The sequence below is a fragment of the Leptodactylus fuscus genome, chromosome 10 (assembly GCF_031893055.1).
Source record: "Leptodactylus fuscus isolate aLepFus1 chromosome 10, aLepFus1.hap2, whole genome shotgun sequence".
Taxonomy (NCBI): domain Eukaryota; kingdom Metazoa; phylum Chordata; class Amphibia; order Anura; family Leptodactylidae; genus Leptodactylus; species Leptodactylus fuscus.
In genome coordinates this window covers 38,184,468-38,208,024 of record NC_134274.1, presented here as the reverse complement: position 1 = coordinate 38,208,024, position 23,557 = coordinate 38,184,468, and the positions used below count along the sequence as shown (strand labels likewise).

Genomic DNA, 23,557 nt, shown 5'->3' with positions numbered 1-23,557 from the left:
GGCCGAGGGGACAGATGGGTATTCTGTGATCAGAAGTGTTTTCATTGATTATACAAATGTATCATTTAACCTCTTTGTCGCCAAAGGCCATACACAAGATTGACCTCCTTATTGATACGGATCGCTAGCTCCTCATCGATGACTGAGGTTGTAAGACGTGCAAACAAATAAATAGGAAATCGATACAGTCCAAGACTACAAATAGGGACAAGGTTAATACTGATCATGGTTAACGCCGGCCATAGAACAGTAAAGACGTTTAAGAGGCTTAATAAAGTGAATGGAAAAAGCTGCTGAGAACTTCACAACCCAATGTCAGAAAAACAAAATAATGGCTGTAAAAAATAGGATAGCGCAGAAAAACAGTGGAAATAATGTGTTTTCACCAGATCTGGCAGAAAAATATCATTAAATATTAAAGAGCTATGGATGTATTGTATTTTATGGCCTCTTTAATCTCAATAACCATGTTCCACATTCTAGCTCGCACAAATAATTCCATGATTCATCTGAGCAGAAAGCGCCATAAAAGTCGTATTCGCTAAGTCTGCCTCACATGGCTGGCATTAAACGGGAGAAGTGGACAGCGAAGTACGTGGCCGGCTAAATATAGTAGCATGGTGCCATCTTAAAGGAGTGAATGATAGCAGTAAACAAGAATACGGCTGTCTGCGCCGCTGCATGATCTGACATGGGCAGTGTTCTGGAGAAAATATAAGTGTTGATCTACATCCAGTCTACCCTTGGCTGGAGACTTACTGGGGTGAAGGTTAAGGGGATAGGGTTTTACAATCTCTTTGGCCGGGTTCACATGGGGTTTTTTGGTCCGGAACTCCGCCTCAGGTTTCAGTCCAAAATACTGGTAGCCGCGACTGAAAGCCAGTACACTGCACCGGCATACAGTCGCGCACTCTGCTCCGGATTAGGCCCAAATGAATGGGCCTAGTCGGGAGTGTCTTCAGGTGGATTCACGAGGTGACTCTGCCTGAAGAATGAGCATGTCCGTTCTTTATTCCGGGAGCCAGAACAAACGGCTCCCGGAAAAAAGAACTGACCGGTTCCCATTGATTTCAATGGGAGCCATTTTTTTGGTCAGGATTTTGAAGCGGATGCAGCCTCAAAAATTGAGCTCTTTGGCATTAACTCAACTCACCATGTTTGGAGGAATAGAAACGCTGCCTATTACCCAAAGAACACCATCCCCACTGTCAAGCATAGTGGTGGAAACATTGTGTTTTAGGGGTGTTTCTCTAAGGGCACAGAACTACGTCACTGCATCAATGGGAGAATGGATGGAACCATGTACCATAAAGTCCTGAGTGACAACCTCCTTCCCTCCACCAGGACATTGAAAATGGGTCGTGGCTGGGTCTTCCAGCAAGACAATGACCCAAAACATACTGTACAGCCAATGCAACAAAAGAATGGCTCAGAAAGAAGCACATTAAGGTCATGGAATGGCCTAGCTAGTCTCCAGACCTTAAATCCAGATAAAACTTATGGAGTTTGATGAAGCTCCGAGTTGCCAAGCAACAGCCTCAAAATCTTAATGATTTTCCATTTTTTTTTATAGTGTACGATGAGGGTTGCATTGTGTCAACCAATACGTCAATTTTAACCACAATACATTTTACACTTAATTTTATCTGAAACCTGTGAAGTGCCAAATCTTTCTACAACATCTTTAAATGCTGTTAACTGCAGCTCAGGCAAGATGGCTGCCCTAATGATCATGTACAGAGCATAGAAGAAAAAAACTACAATCAGGATATATAAACAGATTCGAAAAAACGATTGGGTTTTGATACATTACCTTTAATTTACATCATCAGATTATTTTACAATGGAGATATGAAATTCTACCTTCATATTGGATGTACTAAAATCTGTGAGATTAATGAACATTAGTGTATGGAGACTGTGTTAGGGGCGCCCTGAAACATATAAATGTCCGAGCATATCCAATTAGATTGTGGTTGAGCAGTATTCTAGAGGAAGGTACATGAACAGAGCAGCTGGTATAAGAGACATTCCAAAACACTTCATTAACGTTCCTTAGAAGACACCAGATCGCTGGACATCCGGAAGCCTCAAAGACTTGAGGTTACAGAAGTCAGATAATGAATATCGGAAAGGCTTTGATGAAATGAGGGTCTTCATCAGGAGCCTTCCTCACCCCATTCACCTGCCAGGCTTCATTGACAGCCAGTCATCTGCCGCTTGCTCCTCTCGGGATGAATGCTACTGTTCTTCTGCATTACCCAAGGATATAGCGAAACCTCTAAGTCATCTGTTTATTGCAGGAATTTCTGTTTCTGAAATGCAAAAGAAGCACGGACTGTCCAAAAGTAAAAGGGGATAAAGAGATTTTCTCTCAACGTTTGTAGAGCAAACAATCCAACATACCCCTGTCCTGTTGATCAGACTGTATGGGTAAAGAATGGAGTACAATTTAGTAGAATAACACCAACAACTTATGTGACTGTAACTCCAATGACAGCACACAAAACCAGTATAAATTACTACAATATTTCAGTTTCAGTCTGACTAGTGTTTCCAATCTTGAAGGGCTTGTCCACATTTCAAAATTGAAATAGGCCATCACTTATAGATTGGTAGGAGTCTGACTGTCGGCTCTCATAGACATGGGTAGGACATTGCTGCAATAGCCATAACCACTATCAAGAATAGCATAGGCATTTAAACAACGCTGGGAGGAGGAAACCTTTGATCGGGATAGTCGCACCCCTACCAAATTAAAATTGATTGCCTGTGAGAATGAGAGGCTATCAATTCTAAAAATTCCTTTAAATTTGTTCAACATATGCAGAATGCATTATATAAGTGACTGGGCATTGCAGAAATAACAGATCCAATCTGATCAGTATGGAACCAATAGTAGGGTTAAGCGATCGGGATCGGAAAAGATCGGATTCCGATCAGCAATCGAGTAAATTTCACGATCACTATCGGAATTCCAATCCTGATCTTTTCCGGCGGGATTGAGGTCGGAAGTTATCTCAAGATCAGCTCAACCCTATTCATGTATATATCATTAATAGGGTTGAGTGATCAGAATCGGGAAAGATCAGATCCCAATCGGCGATCGAGCAAATTTCATGATCGGGATCGGCTGGAAAATGATCGGAAATTGGATTTTAAAAATCGATCCTAAAATCTCAAGATCGGCTGAAACCTAACTAATAGTCATTGCTTCAACACTTACTGAAACAGCCTACCCATACACAATTCCTAAGAATATACGGTACAAACATTAGTATTTGCACCATTTATGTCATAGGTCTGCATTTAGGTCTGCGAGCCTTTAAGTCATCAGATGAAATTTGTATCTAGTTGTTAAAGGAACACTAAACCCAGAAATAAAAGGGTGCATTGAAGTCTTATCCCTGGTGTTTAGAAGGTTGCATTATCTTGTGCATTCCTGAAACAAAGTTTTGTAGAAATCCAGCTCTAGCTATATATTGTCCTACAGCAGGAAGGGCACAGCGTGGAGGCTCCTGCTCCAGACAGTTGTCTTACAGCCAGACAGGACAGTGAAAAGGAAGAGAAATGTAGACATGGCTGATCTCCCAGGTAGGGTTGAGCGATCGGGATTGAAAAAGATGGGATTCCGATCGGCGATCAAGTAAATTTCAGAATCGCGATCGGAATTCCGATCCTGATCTTTTCTAGCGGGATCGAGGTCAGAGGTTATCTCAAGATTGGCTCATGTATATGTCATGAATAGGGTTGAGCAATCTGGATTGGCTGGAAAATTATCGATAATTGGATTTTAAAAACGATCCTGAAATTTCAACATCGGCTCAACCCTACTCCCAGGATACAGAAAGAATTTTTTATTCATTATAGAAAGATAAGAGGTTAATGGAGGAAGGGATGGAATATGTTTTGGTGTATGAAAGCAGAAAAAGTCATATGTGAATTTCCCAAAGCAGTCGCGGCAGGTGGGAGCAGCTTCGGCCTAGTCACGCTGCCCCTTTGCCTTCACACCTCCTGGACATGATTGACATTTTCCTTGTGATGTCAGGGAATGAAAAGACTCTATGGGAAATGTCAATCATGTCCAGGAGACGGGATTAGCAAGTGTACAGCGTGACTAGGCCGTAGCTGCTCCCACCCACCGTGACTACTCCGGCTTTGTATGCTTTCAAACATTGCACTTTGCGGCAAAAGAAACATTACAGGGGACAGCAATGGAAAGGGAATTACTGATTCTGCACATGATGGGGACAGTTTTTGGCAGAAAAACCTGACAGGTTTCCTTTAATCCTCAGGCAAACTGAACTGAGAATCCATGTATAGAATGAGCGGTCCAAATGGTTGTACTCCTGTCCTCCAGGCGAATGCTACTTATGATTGCTCATACACAATTAGAATAAATTATTATTTCATTATTTGTAATGCAGATGTAATAGTTGTAATATTGCTCTGGCATTTCAGGTAGGCCGAGTCCTATTTATTTGCTATACAGCCGGGTTCGGTGCTAAGCTGCGCCCCAGCGTGTCACTAATGAACATCCACATGACACAAAATCAAAGTTAATTCTATCTTAGATAGGGCAGATGTGACTTCTGCTGTATATGTGATTGTATTGTTTTCCTGTCACTATGATGGGTTGTGCAGCCTGGGCTGTTAATAAGACAATTATCACTGGCACTGAGACATCATAAAAGGTGAGCTCTGCGAGTCGTCCATCTCTTAAAGGTGAAATCACTCCATGGGTTCAATGTATCATAGCAGACAATACTCAGCTCCGACAGATCAGACTACTTCTGCGGCAGAAAGCATTACCTGGTTTGTTTGAGAATATTCATCTAAATCCATGAATCTATTAATTGGCCGAGCACTTTAAGGAGCCTTTTATTTGGGGAATACATGAGTTCTTAGCGCTGACATCCAGTCGCAGGAGGCGTTTTTTGGACCGGATTCTAAGGCAGCCTCTGCATCAAAATCCGGTCCAAAAGACTCTGAAGAGTTTCTCTCTGCAAACTTTCTGCTTCAGTTATACCTATATGGAAAACACTGGCATTTCCATAGATATAATTTTTTTTATGTAGATTGTGATCCCCACATAGAGCTCACAACGTACATTTTTCCTATCAGCATGTCTTTTGAATATGGGACGGAAATCCATGCAAACACGAGGAGAACATACAAACTCCTTGCAGATGTTTTTTTGCCCTTGGCAGGTTTGAACACCAGGACTCCAGTGCTGCAAGGCTGCAGTGCTAACCACTGAGCCACCGTGTGGCCCCTCCATAGGTATAATTGACATGCTGTGTTTTCCAAAACCACAACGGTTTTGGAAATGGCAGCGTGTCCTCTGCGCATATTTTTCCACAACGTTTGGATGGGATTTGCTTGAATCCCATCCACTTTGCAGGAGCCCCGGCCTTAAGGGCACAATGTTGTGGTTTCCTTGGTATTACTAGTTTTTAGCCCCCTGGTACAATGATTCGTGCAGGCAGTGCGCGGCAAGCACATGGAGCCTATTATAATCTATGGGGTCCGTGTGCTTTGACAGCACATCACTTGCAATTGTATTCCTTGCGGGAGGATTCAATGCAGACTAGCACTACTGTAAACCAACCCTTAGCTGCATAGAACTTCACTACAGGTAACGTCTATAATATAATGGAGGTCTACGCAGCTGAGCAATGTTTTAATTGCAGAAAATATACCAGGGTTGTTCTACCAAAAACACATTCATAACTGCAGAAAGGATGGTCCAACCTGTTCTTGCAATTTACAGCAAGTTGTCACATTAGCAAAAATGAAATACGCTCGCCTATTGAAGCCAATGTCAACATACGATACATCATCCACTGTGGAGGCCATAAACTATCCTCCTAGATAGCGAGGTTAATAAAGAACTGATCTAGGGAATAAAAAACACGGCAATGGCCGTCATCGAACCACCCATTTAGTAATTGAGGGAGAAACCATCAACCTCACTCCCTTCTATCTCTCCACTTTCTAGATTCTTCTCTTGTATGGGGCTTCTGCACATAGGTGAGGGTGTCTGACGGCTATATTTGCATGGCCTGGTCCCATCCCTGGGACCTATGTATTAGGCATTTATAGCATATCCTATGGCTACAACCATAAATTTCAACATAAGAATATCCATTTAAGAAAAAAATTAAATTACAATTTTTTTTTAAAATAGCACAACCATAATATCTAAACTTTTCCCCAACTTCCTCTCTAAACAAGAGGAGGACAAATTTTTTTCCAACAGAATTTTTTCCAACATTTTAGGCAAGGGGGGTGCGGATTTCCTATGCTATTTATACCACAATAGTGGTAAAACCACTTTTTTGGACCAGTGGGCAAATCATGGATCTAGGCAGGCCAGGGCAGGGACATCTCAGTCCATCTTATTTGCAATTACTTATTCCATGGTGCCATGGTGTGAGGTTTGGAGGAAATCTACGTCAGTCCTTGGCTGGCACAGATTCCAGTTCTGGTGCACGGGGTCTCCTCCGGGATGTGTCAGAATAACTAAGATGACGGAGCCTCTTAATAGTTCTGACACATCTCGCTTCGGTGTAGGAATGGATTAGGATGCACCAGTCTTAATAAATTCTCCCATGCTTATGCTTTGTGCAAATATTTCATTGCTAAACAATGGAGGCATAAAGGGCATGAACCCTGTCTAATAAAATGTGCCACATTTATACAGTATGATGCACCATGATAAATCTGGTGCAGTCTCTAACAATGAATCTTTCCTATTACAAAAGTGTCATCCAATAGCACTGCTTAGAATACAATGCCCTATATTTTCCATCATTTTCAGTCTTCCCAATTCTGACTTACCAATTAGAATCAGAAATCATTTACAAGACATGTAAATCCTCAAAGGGGCGCAGGCATGGGGGGAGACCACTTAACACAGATCTGGTGACAGTAACAGCGGAAGATAATAGAGCAGTGAAGGGATCTCTGCGAGTTCTCTCTTCTCTGTAAGATGAGCTGCAGGATTTGACCTTGTTTTAATGACCTTGATATCAATCTACAAATTGTTCTCCTTATGTCATAACAAACCATGATGGTTCAAGTGTACGATGTGTACAAACAGCGCTCCTCGGCCAAAAGGAGAAGGTATGGAATACCAATAATAGAAAATACTTGTAATGCTTAAAGGGATTGTCCAGGAATTACAGATATTTTATAGGAGGCCGGGGAAGGTGAAAAGGAAAAAAAACAAAACAAAAAACACACTCACCTGTCCCTGCCACTCTGGTGTTTAGGCAGCTCTGGACCAGCGGCGCTCCAGGGCTTGTTGCAACGAAAGTCCTCACCACACGTGACCTAAGGAAAGGAAGAAGCCCCAAGGCATAACTGGAGCAGACAGTGGGACAGTGACTTGTGTTTGTATTCCGTTCAGGGGGTCTCCATGCGGACTCTCCCCAGACCGAATACAAAAGCAGATGTGAACAAACCCTTAATCCTCCCCGATCCTCAGGATAGATCATTGGTATCAGATTGGTGGGGCCCTCCAGTACTGGAAACTATACAGGGAACAGATCGCATAACAGAAGAGTACTGCAAATCTGCAACAATTCACTTGAGCGGGGGTAAAGCTATAGTAATCCAGCACCAGTGCTAAACCCTATAACCTCTATATAAGATCCAGTGATGGAGGGAGCCCAGAACAGCTGTTCAGAGCCCAGGTGTTGGACCCCCCCACCGTCCCGGTACTGATGCCCTATCCTGAATCAAAATTTGTCTTGGACCCAAGTCATTGACCACTATTAAGAGCAGAGGTCTACTTCTTTGGTCGAAGGTCAACTGCCATAAAAGGGAGGCGCTGTGGATGTTCAGAACATTGAAAATGCCAAATTCACATACATTTAAAAGGAGTTGTCTAAAGCTATCCTTAAGACGATGTATGCTGTGTGTATAGTGTGTCTTGGCCACTGTGCAGTTTATGGATTTGTCTGCTTCCGTCTCTGTATAGCATATTGATGAATGTTCCTCTAAGGGTAGGCCAACCATAAGTAGTTTTGGAAAACCTCTTTAAAGGGATCCTATCATTAAAACTCACTTTTTTCTGCCTAACATGTCGGAATAGCCTTAAGAACGGCTATTGTTCTACCTTTAGATGTCTTCTCCGTGCCGCCGTTCCGTAGAAATCCCAGTTTTTGCTGGTATGCAAATGAGTTCTCTTGCAGCACTGGAGGCGTCCCCAATGCTGTGAGAGGACTCTACAGCACCGCCTCCATTTTCTTCAGGAACGGGTTTTCTTCCGGCGGTGGCTTCATACTTCTAAGCCTTGGGCAGCCGACTGCGCATGCCTGCCAGCCACAAGAGAATGGCTACTTACATTACTGTGTAAGCAGCCCTTTTCTTGTGGCCGGCGGGCATGCGTAGTTGGCTTTGCCCTAGGCCCGAGGCCTAGAAGTTTGAAGCCTCCACCAGAAGAAGATGTGAAGAAGACCCCATTCCTGAAAAAGATGGAGGCAGCGCTGGAGAGTTCTCTCGCAGTATTGGGGATGCCCCCAGTGCTGTTTGAGCACTGAGTACCGTCCCCAGTGCTGCAAGAGAACTCATTTGCATACCGACGAAAACTGGATTAGAAACCAAATGGCAGTGCGGAGAAGACATCTAAAAGTAGGACAAGAATAGTTTTTCTTAAAGGGGTATTCCCACGTCGCATACTTACCCGTCTTCGTTCCTCTAAAATCTTCTGTCTTCCGGCTTTGTCTCGTCATTGGTGGGCGGGGTCACATATGCAAAGCCAAGCGGCGAGATGCCGCCGGCCCTGCGTGCGCGCTCATACACCATCTCGCCGCTTGGCTTTGCATATGTGACCCCGGAGCGGAACAGCATCGCTTCTGCCGCTGCTGTCTTCATGCAGGGCAGAAGCATAGCGATGTGCCTGTGCCGGCGTCTAACAGTCCCCAGCATCCGCCTATTACAGCGGATGCCGGGGAGTTAGACGCCGGCACAAGTGAAGCCAGCAACATCGCTATGTTTCTGCCCTGCATGAAGACAGCAGCGGCAGAAGCGATGTTGTTATTCCGCTCCTCCGCCCCCCCGCCCCGGAATAGCGGCATCGCTTCTGCCGCTGCTTGCTTCATGCAGGGCAGAAGCATAGCGATGTTGCTGGCTTCACCTGTCCCCCAAAGGGTAAACTACCCCCCCCCCCCTCCTCCAGGCTCGCTCCCGTGCACTTAGCCCCTCCTCCCTCCCCCCTGAGAGCAGGCTGACACATCACTTGACTCAGGTCAGGGCTGTGGCCACAAAAAAATGAATAAAGTAAGACAGTGGCCAAACAAAGCAGTTGTGCTGAAGCAGTGTATTTAGGAAAAGTCTTATATCCACATTAACAAGCAGTATAGATAGGATCCTTGTGACGGGACAACCCCTTTAAGGCTATTCCTATATGTTAGGCAGAAAAAAATTAGTTTTAATGATAGGATCCCTTTAAAAACCAGGATTCAGAATGTATACTGTAAAATCATATGATTTCTTATTATGCACATAACCTTCATCTGCTTAAAATAAAATGGCATACATTTCAGTGGAAGCAGAATAAATAAGCTTGTTTTATGGTGTACATGGCCCAGGAGCATAAATGTCAGTGTCGGCAGTGATCCAAAGAAGCCGTGATATCACTATTTGTACATTTACACTTACCGTATATACTCGAGTATAAACCGAATTTTTCAGCCCAGTTTTTGTGTCTATGACCGGCCACAATATCAGTGTATAGAATCTCCCATAAAATAGTGCAAAAAAAAAAAAAAAAAGACGATTTTAAAAAAAGTTCTAAATCACTCCTTTACCTAGAATACACATAAAAGTAGAAAAATGACTGTAAAACACATACACATTAGGTATCCCTGTGTCTGAAAGTGCCTGGTCTACTGAATATAGGGGATCTGCAGTGCTTCTGTTCCGTCGGGAAGGGGTTAATAGGAGCACTGCAGATACCCTATATTTCAGCCAGGCTGAATTCCAAGTGGGGGAAGAAAAAATCCAGTCCTCAAGCTCAGGGAAGGGGCAGAGAGACAACCAAAACACCCCCTACCCTTCCCCAGCACCCAGCAACTACTGCACCCAAAAACTACGACCATTTTAATTTTGAAATTTTCCAGTAGCTGCTGCATTTCCCCCCTAGGCTTATACTCAAGTCAATAAGTTTTCCCAGTTTTTTGTGGTAAAATTAGGGGCCTTGGCTTATATTCGGGTCGGCTTATACTCGAGTATATACAGTACAGTAGAAATCTCAGAGATATCCAGGGGTCTCACCTACACCCACAGCCTATTTTACAAGAATACAATACACGGCATAGGTCTGTTGTCTAGTGATGAATACAGCAATATAATATAGTACTCATGAACAAATGTTGATTGAGTAATATGGACTGTTTTAAGATACCATATATACAAATATATCCCCAGGATTCTATTACTGAGAATAACCAGTTTATAAAGACAAAATAACCCCAGTGATGAGTATTAGGTGTCCAGAGGCCTACAGAAAGTGTTGCATTAGCCACAAAATCAAATGAAAGCTCTTGAAGCCCCTCCGGGCCCTCCGTGTGGGTAACGCAGCACAGCCAATGGTTGGAACAAATTAGGTTTGCTGAAATAAACAGTAAAACAATGAGATAAGGAGGAATAATGGGAGCTAATGGGCTAATGGGCCTTCCTTCACGGAAGCGCATTAAATAAAAATCATTTCATCCACCTGCCGTCTCGCTCTTCGTTTTTTATAGAAGCTTTATGTGGATAGGTGTCTGTGATGTTTGCATGCTCTCTTGTAAGTTTCCTAGCACGACACTAAATTTAGATACCAAAATTAACATAATTAAGCGACCCCGTATGATACTGGGGGATTTACTAAGCCATCTACGACAATTATGAGACATATGTGCATGTAAATGACTGGTGCAGTTTTCATTGCTGGCGCACAGGATTGTGCCAAAATTCTGAAAAAGTCAAAGCCTCTTAATAAATCAGATGCATAGGAGATTGGCATAGGAACCCGCTCTCCCACTTCATACGTCGCCTGTATTCACTCTACGTCGGTATTCACTAGTGATGAGTGAGTAGTATTCGATCGAATATCTTGTTGGCATAGGAATGCGTGTAATCGGCCGAACACCAGGGGGTTAAATGCATCAAATATTCAAATATTTGAAATATTTGTAAACACCAAGGGGTTATACGCATTGACTATTTGAAACGTTTAACCCCTTGGTGTTCGGCCGATTACACGCATTCCTATGCCGGAGAGGTATTCGATCGAATACTACTTGCTCAACACTAATCCTCACCATGGACAGGGGATGATATTGCATTATCTGTAATTATTAACAGATAGGAAAGTAAAAGGAACCACCTTACACTAGGCACCGATGTTACCCTATACAATAACAAGCAAAAGGGTAACAATGTTTTGAACTTTTGACTTTCAGGCTTCATATCTCACCACCTACTACGGTTTCAAATGTGAGACTACCATCATTTTATAGACAACTATCTTGGCTATCTCATACATAAATTTGACTTGCAACTATTTATCAAGTTTATTTATGATTAGTTATGCAGATTCTTGTCATGTAACTGTATTGTTACTGTTTTGCACCTAAAAATTTAAATTTTTGTTTTGATAGTATTTTGCAAACCCATTTGAATGCTTCTAGATATTGGTCTCCATCAGATTCGAGCATGTCTCAACTAAAATCTGATCCCAGGTCTGTTCCACACGCTTTCAATGTTGGTGCATACTGGTTGGCTCACTTAGGTATGAATACAGCTTTTTCTTCAACTCTACCCTCAAGTATTCGATTGGATTGAAGTCTGGGGATTGTTAGGGCCAATCCAGTACCTCTAATTCATTGTCGTTGAAACATTTCATTGCTAATCTCGAAATATGCTGCGGGTCGTCCTGCTGAAAGACTATGTCATCCTTTTCCTATCCATAGTTCTGAAGTGTGCGAAGTAACTCATCTTGCAGGATACTCACATATAACACAACATTGAGACCACTATCAATCCTGGTCAAGTATCCAATGCCTATAATTATAAACCAATCCTATATCTTCAGACTTCCTCCACCAAACTTGACAGTTCTTTAAAATTTTTCAATCCATTAGCCCCCTGTTCTTTGGTTTCTTCCAGACCCACTTCCACCCTCCAAAGCCCAGTCTATTGACTTTCGGCTCATCGCTCTAAATCACCCATTTCTAATCTTGTACTGTTCAGTTATCAAACTCAATCCACCATTCTAAACTTGTGTAGACCACCATTCTCACTTGCATGGACATCTCTGATCTCACTATTCTAAAGCTAAATCTAAATTTATGAGCCACCTACTCTGCTGTGTTTGTCGCACCAGAAGTGACAGACCTTGTGATAAGCCAACTTGTTGACTCTGATATTTTGCCTGGAGATCCACCTCTTGGCTTTTGAATGGATGGACAGACTTAATTTCATATTCTTTCAGCCTTCATGGCACTCATTGGATGATGCTGTTTCTCTTTTCTTGGGAACTCTTCTTCATGGATGTTCCTTCATATGAACCAGTGACCTTTCATTTTACAATCAACCTAATAACACACTGAGCTATTATGGAATGGGATGACAGATTGGAATTTGTTGTATACTAGAACAGAAAGATTTTGCCCACCTCTAGGAGCAAAACAGTAACAATGCAGTTACATGACAAGAATCTGCATAATAAATAATATACTAAATAGTTGCAGGTCAACTTTATGTATGGGATAGCCAAGATCATTGTCCATAACATGAAGGTAGTCTCATACTCAAAGCTGTAGTGGATATTGAGATATGGAGCCTGAAAGTCATAGGTTCACACCTTGTTACCATTTTACTTGTCAGTGTAGATGAGTATATTGATCTAGAAGTTAGCTTGTGGATATCTAAATATCAGATCTGGACCATGGATCAATGGAAGAAGGTGACCAGGTCTGACAAATCACATTTTCTTTCACATATGCTGTTTTGTTGGGGAAAAAGATGGCACCCAGGTGCACTATAGGAAAAAGACAAGCCACTGATGCACCAAGCAATGTTTTGCTGGACAATTGTAGGTCCTGGCATGGGACTGTTGCTCTACATATACTATGGCCTAAACATTGTGGTTGGCCATTCATGGCAGCAGCATTCCTGAATGGCAGTGATATCTTTCAATAAGATACTACGCCTATACTGCAGAAATGAAAAAGAGTTCAAGATGCAAACTTGACCTCCAAATATCCCAGGTATCGATTTGCTCAAGCATTTGTGGGATATACGTTTGATCCATTCCACCCATATTGCAAGTTGTTGGATCTTGATGCTAGAGACCACAGGATGCTTTCCATCCATGGCTCAGTGGGCAAGAGCTGCATTGGTGGGGAGATGGGAGCTGTCCAATATTAAGCAGGTGGTAGGTTTTATGGCTGATCATTGACTTGTGCACCATTGTACAGAGATCCTATCACCATTAACAGTTCCTGTACCCATTGAGGCTTACAGTCTAATTTCCTCTCTCTCATATAGTACGGGCAATTTCATTGGAAGCCCATTACCTTATCAGAATGGTTTTAGGAAATGATATTACCTAGAGGAGATGATACAAGCACAAGGAAGTATTCCAATCCCATTCAGGTGATCACTACCCCAAATTATTCTAAGTAATAAGGCAAAAGAAATTCAGAAAATATAGAATTTGTATAAAATCAAGAAAGCATTTGTATTATTGGGGAACAAAAAAAATGTGTTGAAATTTTGCAATCTGATCCTTATCTGCCCGGGGAACGTCAGGATGCACCATACCTATAAAATGGTCAGTCTGACCCAATTCATCATGTCATTTTGACATATTTTACATAAACTGTGCCCAAGGTACAAGATACCAAAAAATGTACAGCTTAAAAACAATTATAAAAAAAGTCAACTGGCAATATGATTCATGTCGTAGAAGCAAGCAAGCAAAATCAGTAAAATATCCGAAAATATCCAATACAGAATGCAAGGAAAAAAAAAGATGGCTGAATGTCTGAAGACATTTGCCGTCACCCAGTGTGTTTGGCCCTCTGGCTTCTATGTCACTCTTTGAGGTGAGGAATGTGGAACGAAGACTTACGTTAGCTGACACATGCCAGGCTGTAGCCGTGAGGTTACAGAGGAAGAGGGACTGATAGTCTGAAAAGTTTCTGGCTTTGCCTGGCAGCGGAGACAAGTCTGTGAGGTCTGAGCAGTCGTGTGCACATCATGTTCTCAGGGCTCTGAAGACTTGCCTTATATTCAAGAGCCAACGGAAAGGCTGAAGATTTTAGGTTGTATATATATATATATTGTATATTGTTCTTATTGTTCAATTATTTGTTACTTTATGTCTTAATGCTACTTTGTCACATCCAGTAATTTCCAGAAACATAATACTATAACTCACACAAGCACATGTCAAAAGAACACACAAGTCCTGTAAATGATAATTATGCAAATTTGAATGAAAAGTAATTGATATAACACATTCTCCAATAGTAATGAGGTCTATTCTTTTTTTAATGTAGATTGTGAGCCCCATACAGGGATCACGATGTATTTTTTTTTCCTATTAGTATGTCTTTGTGGAATGGGAGGAAATCCACACAAACAAGGGAGAACATACAAACTCCTTGCAGATGTTACTCCTGGCAGGATTCGAACCCAGGACTGAATTCAGCGCACTGTCGGCTTTCCCGATCTGTGCCCGGTGTAAAGAGCTTACGGTGCCGGTACCGTAGTGCTCTATGGTCAGAAGGGCGTTTCTGACCATTAGCCAGAGACGTCCTTCTGCCTCGCGGCGCCAATTGCGCTGTGCTGTGGAGCGGGGAGGAACGCCCCCTCCCTCTGCTCACACAGCTCGTCCATAGACGAGTATTATCAGGAGCGGGAGGGGGCGTTCCTCCCCGCTCCACAGCACAGCGCGATTGGCGCCGCGAGGCAGAAGGACGTCTCTGGCTAATGGTCAGAAACACCCTTCTGACCATAGAGCACTACGGTACCGGCACCGTAAGCTCTTTACACCGGGCACAGATCGGGAAAGCCGACAGTGCGCTGAATACAGCGCACTGTCAGCTTTCCAGCAGTATATAACACTGCATGTGCCCAAAAGTGGTGAAAGGTCCTCTTTAAGTGAAAGTATCGAAACTCCTTGGGGGTGCCACCTTAAATGTCTCTGTCTAGTACGTTTAGTACGTTTCTGTGACCAGAGATGACACTGATCACAGGACTGCCTCTGGGTCTCTGCTCTATGAAACTAAAATTCCATCGACAGAAGATTTGTTACACAGAAGCTAAATATCTTCTAAATCTTCCATCACTTCTGCCTTGCTCCCACCACACACTTTGATGAAAGTGGCATTCAGGCTGTAGAACGTAAAGGTCGTCTATCACCTCCCCCAAGCATATTCAATTACTATGTCTGTCTTACAGAGCACATTACATTGACTTACATAACATACATATGTTGGGTAAGTCACTCTTGTAGATTTCAAGACAAACTGAAATCTCATACAAATAAGGCAGCTGGTGCATTAGGGATGGGACTTTAGCAACCTGGAGCACATCACCCATCCTACCTTAACAGTAAGAGCAGTTCTCGGAGAGCTGAAGCCCCACCCCCAGTGCACCAATTGACTCATTTGCATAAGACTTCAAAGTTGTTTTTCTTCAAACCTACAAAAGTGACATAAAATACATAAAGGTATGTTGGTTATCACTGCAATGTGCTCTGTAACACGATGGAAGCAGCTGAATATTCTTGAAAGAAGTGATACCCTCACTAAAAAGTTGCAATTTTTGCACAGAAAAATTCTGGCTTGTTCAAAAATTTACAAATGCAAAAAATGCAGCAGTTCTCTGCACACAGCACTAGGACATATAAGACACATACGAATAAGCTAACACGATCTATAAACTACACATTAAATTAGAGGTTCATTATTGTTATACATATAGCTAACAGTAAGAAGCCCACCTGCCCCGACAAGGTGAACTCATTCAGGCGGGACCTTCTTCTAAATAAATAGAACTCTTGAACCCAGGAGAGGTCTATAGATATAAATAAGGGCAAATAAGATCCATAGCCATACTCTACTTAAAATAGCCTTAGGCAGATTTCATTTCTGGTGCACAGGACCCTCACTCCTAATGTTTGCTTTGTTTCTTTGTCACATTGTAAAGTCTCATATTGTCTGATCATCTGTCCTCTGATTTGTAAAGTGCTATGGAATATGTTGTTGCTATCTAAATAATAATAATAATAATAATAATAATAATAATAATACATTATCATCTCTTCTTTCCTTACAGTATGTTTGGCGACATAGGTAAACTTTACTTTACAGGACTTACACAGCGCTGTCAGCAACCTAGTGGTTTCATATTTGCTACCTGTTTCCTTTAAGGACTGTCTAGCATTAACATATTCTTTTGCATCAATAGGATCTTTAAATAAATCTGTAAAGCCTGGTAATCCATTCCGTCACGCAGCCCCATCCACTCTTATATCCTATAGATAATGTATTATATAGGGTTACTGTTCTGTTGAATTTCTGTGTGGTAGTCTTTACGGCCACTGACACTGGTTTGGGAGCCACTGGTACTAGTCACTGTAAAGTCCGCCCAGCACCTACCAAAACATTATGGATTTTTTTTCTCTGTAGGCATTTGTATTGATTTTAGATGAAATTCATTTCCTCATCAGGGATCGTATTCAACTAGAATGGCCCGTAGACTTGTTCCACAGCGTACCCAATGCACAGAATGTATTGAACAAAGCTAATGATAATAATAATAATAAATTTTATTTATATAGCGCCAACATATTCCGCAGCACTGTACAATTTGTAGGGTACAAATCCAGACAGAAAGATACATTACAAAGAAAGTCATTTCACACACTGGGACTGAGGGCCCTGCTCGCAAGAGCTTACAATCTATGAGCTTACAATGTGTAATATATACTGCTGACCGGAGAGAGAAGACTTCCATTGGTAGACCTCATTCAGTATTTTCTTATATACACTCTCCTCAGACTTTAGTTGGAAGTGTCTATGTTAGCCTATGTTAGCTCATACTTGTCAACTATTGAAACGCCTATAAAGCCCTTGAACAATTGGCAAACTTCTGGGCTGCCACATTCTCTATTATATGTAACTTGGGCACTTGGGGGATGTGTCATGACCTCAAATAGACAGGGGCTTTGCCAAGAGGAGCATGGCAGCCAGAACATGATAGGTCTCCTGCAGGTCAAGGTTGAACAAGTTGGTATAGTTTGTGAGAAGGTGACAAGCATTGCTAGAATCTCACTATATCTCCCCCAGGTTACGTGCAGGTCTTGAGTAGGCCTCAGCTCCAGGTGTAAGTCCTTGGTCATTACTGGGCCAGGAAAGGCTGCAGATCCTGCACTCCAGGGCAGTTGCATTGAGTGAGAGGAGGTGCATGGGTCTGTCCTGTTACCCTGAGTCCAGTGAGACAATATTGCACTTGTTTTGTTGATGTGGCTGGAAGTAAGCCACACGTATAGTTAGGTTAACATTTCTGTTTAGTTAGTTGCTCAGACGAGCAGGTTTTTTATTTTATTTTTGCCTGAAGTTAAGGCTGTATTTTGTTTTGCTCATTTTGTGCCTGAAGTCAAGGATTGTTTATTTTCTGGGGGGGGGGGTTTCTAAATAAACCAGTTTGCTGCATATTTTGTGTCCCTGTCTCTGACTGGTAGTCCGCACCACTGCTTCTACCAAGCCAACATCCCCACAAGTTATACAGTACACCTTTGATCTGGATTTGAAGAATAGTAAAACATGGATTTCCCTACATCCCAAAAATGTATCACTAAAGTAAGGAAAACAGAAAAAAATGGGAGAAGCCACCAAAGCAGATCTGGAACTGTGGAGGACTTAACTGGTCAGTATAGATTCTTTGTATTATTTTATGGCATTCTCTTTTTTAGGTCATATTATAATATAAGAAACTTCTTTCTTCTCACATCTGTTCCTGTGAAAATGTTCGATTTATCCATTCAGTAAAAATACTCCAAAATGGCAGAGCCAACCGCCGCTTCCTTTGCCATCCCTTGGTTCAACTTGACACAAGTCTTTATTTTCTACTACACTAATTATGTAACAATGTAACTTTAGAATGGACAAGTAGCAAAGTCAAGATGAGAACACAACAGGGCTGTAGCTGGGTAAAGTTGATGTTCGTGTGCTTCACTTGATGGATGCTCTTACCTCCCTTCCCTGTCCCATCCTTTTTGCTTTGGCCGCTGTAGTCAATTATAGGGTACCACACTATCTGCAGGTCACTGTCCAACATGTTATCATTTTCATGTATCTGCTTCTGTCTGTGCAAAGAAATGTCCAATGAACCAAGAAAACTATGGGATCAATGCTAATATTGGTTCACATTGTTGCATTTATGATCCTACCTAAGCAACAAGTACACTGCTCCCAGGGCTGAAGGCTTTCCACCACTGCTCAATTGCCTCATTTTTGTACGAATTAAAGGGGTTGTCCCATCACAAGGATCCTATCTATACTGATAGTTTATGTGGATTTAAGAATTTTCCTAAATGCATTGCTTTATCAAAACTGCTTTGTTTGGCCGCTATCTTAATTTATTCACTTCATTGTTTACACTCCGTTTCTATGGCCCTTGGGATTATCTGCTCATTTGTCATGTGATGTAGCTGCCTGCTCTCAGGGGGGGGAGGGGCTGGGTGCAGCTCTGAGCTGTTTGTGTCTTCTAAGTAGCGGAGCTTCTCAGAGAGCTCAGGGGTTTCTGAGCTCTTATCAGTTGGTTTAATTGAATTTGGCTGATAAGGGCTGAGATAGGGAGTCCGTTACCTCTGTACGTAATGAAAACTGACTCAAATCCAGCTCTGCTACATCAGCTTCACACTGTGGTAATTCATTTACAACCAATCCCATGCAAGTGAAACTCTGCCCACCAATGTGCTGAGAAAAGCAGGAAGTGAAGAGAGCACAACAGCCTGCAGGTTAGTGAACAAGCGTCATGGGAATACCCCTTTAAACATTGTTTTTCTCCAGATCTACAAAAGTGACCTAAAAAAGGTATATAGTGTGCTCTGTAATGCAGCGGTGGCAGATAAATATGCCAATATGGTGGTAGTCAAACAACACTGTGGCACAAAGTCTTAATTCGACTCTTGATAGATTTCAATGGCTTTTGTTGTCTTCTGTGGCAAGACATCGCCTGCGGAAAGTCATCAGATAGTCAAGTTAAACCCCACCACATCACTATATACACTTGTGGTGGCATTGCCGGCTTCAGGGCTGGTCGTAGGTGAAACAGACCCAGGAGAAAACCCTCATCTATCTATTTCAGAATGTCTTCCAAATATCTTCAGGATACAGATAATGTACTCATCGGTGTGCCTGGAGCCAGGAATCAGAGAACAGGCCCTGGTCTATACCGTCTACAGGCCAACTCACTATAGGAAATCACATTACGTTTCTAAGTCCTGCTTCAGCTGCCAACTTGGCTATTTATGATCCTTTAGCTTTCATTTCTCCTTGACAGTTCGGAGGCTGAATATCAAACAGTGGACTTGATTAACTTTAGAAAAATGGAGTCCACTGTCTGCTGATCAATAGCTTTTGTTGTCCAGCCATGTCATAAATTCACTTGGCAATTTTCAGAGAGATGCCACAAGATCCAGCAGGTACCTCCATGAGTCTTAAGATATTGGTGTGCGGATATTTAACACTTTCACAACCAGGAATGGATTATGAGAACGGTTTTATAAGTAGGTTTTGCAGTTTTAAAATATAGTGCATCTGGGGGCAATACGGTGGCTTAGTGGTTAGCACTGCAGCCTTGCAGTGTTATAGTCCTGGGTTCGAATCCCACCAGGAACATCTGCAAGGAGTTTGTATGTTCTCCCCGTGTTTGCGTGGATTTCCTCCCATTCTACAAAGACATACTGACCATATGGGGCTCACAATTTACATAAAAGCATAAATATATATATATATATATATATATATATATATATATATATATATAGTGCATCTAAGCCATTGGCTCTGTGTTTTAAAGGGGAATTCTAGGAATTTTCAAGGTGTTCCTCATCCACTGGATGGGAGGAATTTCAACTGCTGGGGCCCATCCATTATGAGAAAGGAAGACCTGCTACCCAGTCTAAATGGAGCAGCAGGTCAACACAGGTATCTCCAGCAGTCCTATTGTAGACAACAGAGTGGCCGTGCAGCCGGCCAGCAGCCCAAAGGGGGTACTAGAGAGCTCTCCTAACTTCCAGGACCCCCACTTATAAGACAGTTTATATTACCATAATACCCCAGGTGGTCAAACTTGTAGGCCTCAGGCAGAGCCGACTGCACATTCCCACAGGCCACAAGAAAATGGCCGCTTACTTACTGTGTAGAGTGAATATTGCAGGATTTTGTAGGTTGTTTTTTTAATATAGATAGTAACATATAAAATAAATATTAAATGTTGACCCGGACCTAAAAGAGCATAACAATATTGGTACAAAACTAGACAAACAAGAAGATAGAAAACACTCTCAGCTTTATATCCCAGAGATCAACAAAAATTACAAGAGGAAAAATAGACCTTCATATTTAAGACTCCCGAGAGGAAGCGTAAACTGTTACCGGCTCCTGCACCTTTAACTAGGTATCCAACTAGAGGCCACATAGGCCAAAACAAACATACTCAAATAACAGGAATACAGAGAAACATACAAGAAATATTGGTTCTCCTCGCCAATTAGAAAGTGAGTGAAATGTAGTAAAAGACACTTTACTTAAAAGCATTTACAGAAAGACATGTAAGTGGAGATCTGTGATATCCATCAGTACTTGCAAATGGTGTCTGAATGCTTTATTTATGCTTCCTCTGGATTAACCCATTACTGAGAAGACGCGTCTGTTCTGCTCCTTGCCAGTCACAGCTTGCTGCTGCAATGACTTATCGAATTTATTTTACCTACTGTCCAAACTAAAGTAAGAAGTATGTGACTTCCCAAGAACCAACACTCTCTGGTGGTCATGAACTTGGGATATCAAATCTATGAACATTGCAAGCTGGTGCTGGAGCGTGTGCAGGAGCGCTCCCTCTGAAGCACTACTGCACACGCGCCAAATTTCAATAGAAACTGCTGGGAAGGGCAATGCTGAAGGCGGTGAAGAAGGAGGAGGAGTTTTGCAGCACAAGCAAGAGGGTGCACAGAGACTGATTTGCATATCCATTTCAAAAGGTAATTAACATAAACGGGGGGTTCTTTTTAAAAACGACTAAATAGCCTTTTTAAAGGTTATTCAGGCATATCTTTATCTCAAAACACTAAAATCTAATGATAGATCCCCTTTAAATATTACATGTATCATTCATCATACTAATGGTTTTGGATGCAGCAGGGCCTATGTGCGAATGCCTGCCCTACCTCCATTATAGCCACACCTCTGGTTGTCAAGTACTAAAGATGGACGTATCGACTTGTACAGAGCCAGGTTCGACGTGAATATTCCAAACTGTTCATTTATTTTACAAAACCAAACAAATGGAGATATTCCGGGTTTACATTAAGTGGCCGCTGCATTTTATTCTGGGCTCCCTTCAAACACTAGAATATAATATGTGGAGGCTAGGGGAAGTGAAAAAAATAAAAAAAAGTCAGTGGCCTCAAAGCCAACCATTCATAGGCCTTAAGGTCGCCAATGAGTGTGCATGTCACCACTGAGGCCCAATCTGGAGATTCGGCAGTAACCCCAGGCACATGGCGTCATGGAAGAGACAGAGAGCCGAATTCCATGAGAAGGCCCAAAAGAAAGGGGAGTATGATTTTTTTTTTTTTTTTTTTTTTTTAATTGTTAACACCCCCTCTTGGTCTCCACATATACTCTGGGGTCTGAAGAGACAATATACGGTGTGGTTCGTACCAAACTTGTTAAACCCAAAACAAATCTGGGATCTGAGCTACCCAAACTGAAACAAGGGCAGGAAATGTGATAAAAATAACTAAGACTCAACTGTTGAATCACCTGCCAGTCCACTGTAGAGGTTCGAGCTGGTGTTTGTCTACATATCTGTAGCTACAGGTGTCTACTGCAGCCAGTCACTAGTCTCAGTGGTGTTCAGCCCAAGACCTGTCAGGATTGTCTCTTCAGCTGTTGCTTCTTTAAGGTTGCAGTGACAACTTAGGGAAGCTTATCTATTCTATACTTTCATGCCTTGTCCTATCAGAAGCTGAAGAGACCTTTATAAGATCACTCCTTTTTTGATTCAGGTGCCAACTAATTATCTTTGCTCACTAGTTTGGCTCTGAATGTCTGTGTATACCTCAGGGTCGGACTGGGGTGTCTAGGGCCCACCAGTGGAATTGTTTCTAGGGGCCCACCACCAGGACCCTGCAGACCAGCGATACCAAGACAGGGCAGCTAAAGGTAATACCATCTCGGGAGCCATGCTGCTCACCTGCCATACAATGTGCAACAACATACTACCTAAACCTATTGCTACACTCTGTATGGAAAGTGAACAGCGCAGCTCCTAGAAATGTTACCATTACCTGTAGCCACACTGTCCTGGAAGAGCTGATCTGTAGAGGTCCTGGCTGTTGTATCATCACAGATGTAATATTGACGGCCTATCCTAAGGACAGACCATCAATATTATAAAGATGGATCAATCCTTTAAAGATTTGTCCAGGAATTGGATCAACCCATGTGCCTGGTGGGACGTGTAAAATAAAAAATAAATTAAAAGCGCCTTCACCTGTCCCCATTGCTCCATTGTCCGCCACCAGTGTCCATTTAGTCTCATGCCGGTGCCTCCATGCTGGGAGTCCTGCACCTCATGGGACCACTGAAACCAATTAGATACAGTATTTCCAGAAATGAGGCCATGAGACTGAACAGACACAGGCAGGAGGATAACGGGGCGCTGGGGACAAAAGCTCAATGAAAAACACTGCGTCTCACTGTTGCGCCTAATCCTTAAAGAGGACCTTTCACCATTTGGGGCACATGCGGTTTAATACACCGCTAGAACGCCGACAGTGTGCTGAATTCAGTGCAGCTTTCCTGTTCTGTGCCCCGGGTGAAGAGCTATTGGTGCCGGTACCGTGGCTCTTCACTGTCAGAAGGGCGTTTCTGACAGTCAATCAGTAACGCCCTTCCTCACAGTAGTGTCTATTGCACTGTACTGTGTGAGGGGGCTTTGCTTACCACCTAGTGATGACGTTGAGTGGTGAGGAACGCTACCTCCCCCCAGTACACGTCTATAGACGAGCATTATCAGGAGGCGTTCCTCCCCGATCTCATAGTACAGCACAATAGGCGCTGCTAGGAAGAAGGACGTTCCTGACTGACTGTCAGAAACGCCCTTCTGACAGTGAAGAGCTACGGTATCGGGACCGATAGCTCTTCACCGGGGGCACAGAACGGGAAAGCTGCACTGAATTCAGCGCACTGTCGGCTTTCTAGTGGTATATAAAACCGTATGTGCCCCAGGAGGTGAAAGCTCCTCTTTAACATCT

General features: G+C 42.6%; 1 protein-coding gene across 1 annotated transcript in view; it reads right to left on the bottom strand.

Moving 5' to 3' along the window:
- LOC142183045 (heparan-alpha-glucosaminide N-acetyltransferase-like) overlaps positions 1-23,557 on the bottom strand; it is a 161,798-nt gene that overhangs the window by 10,858 nt on the left and 127,383 nt on the right. The gene's annotated exons all lie outside the window — the stretch shown is intronic.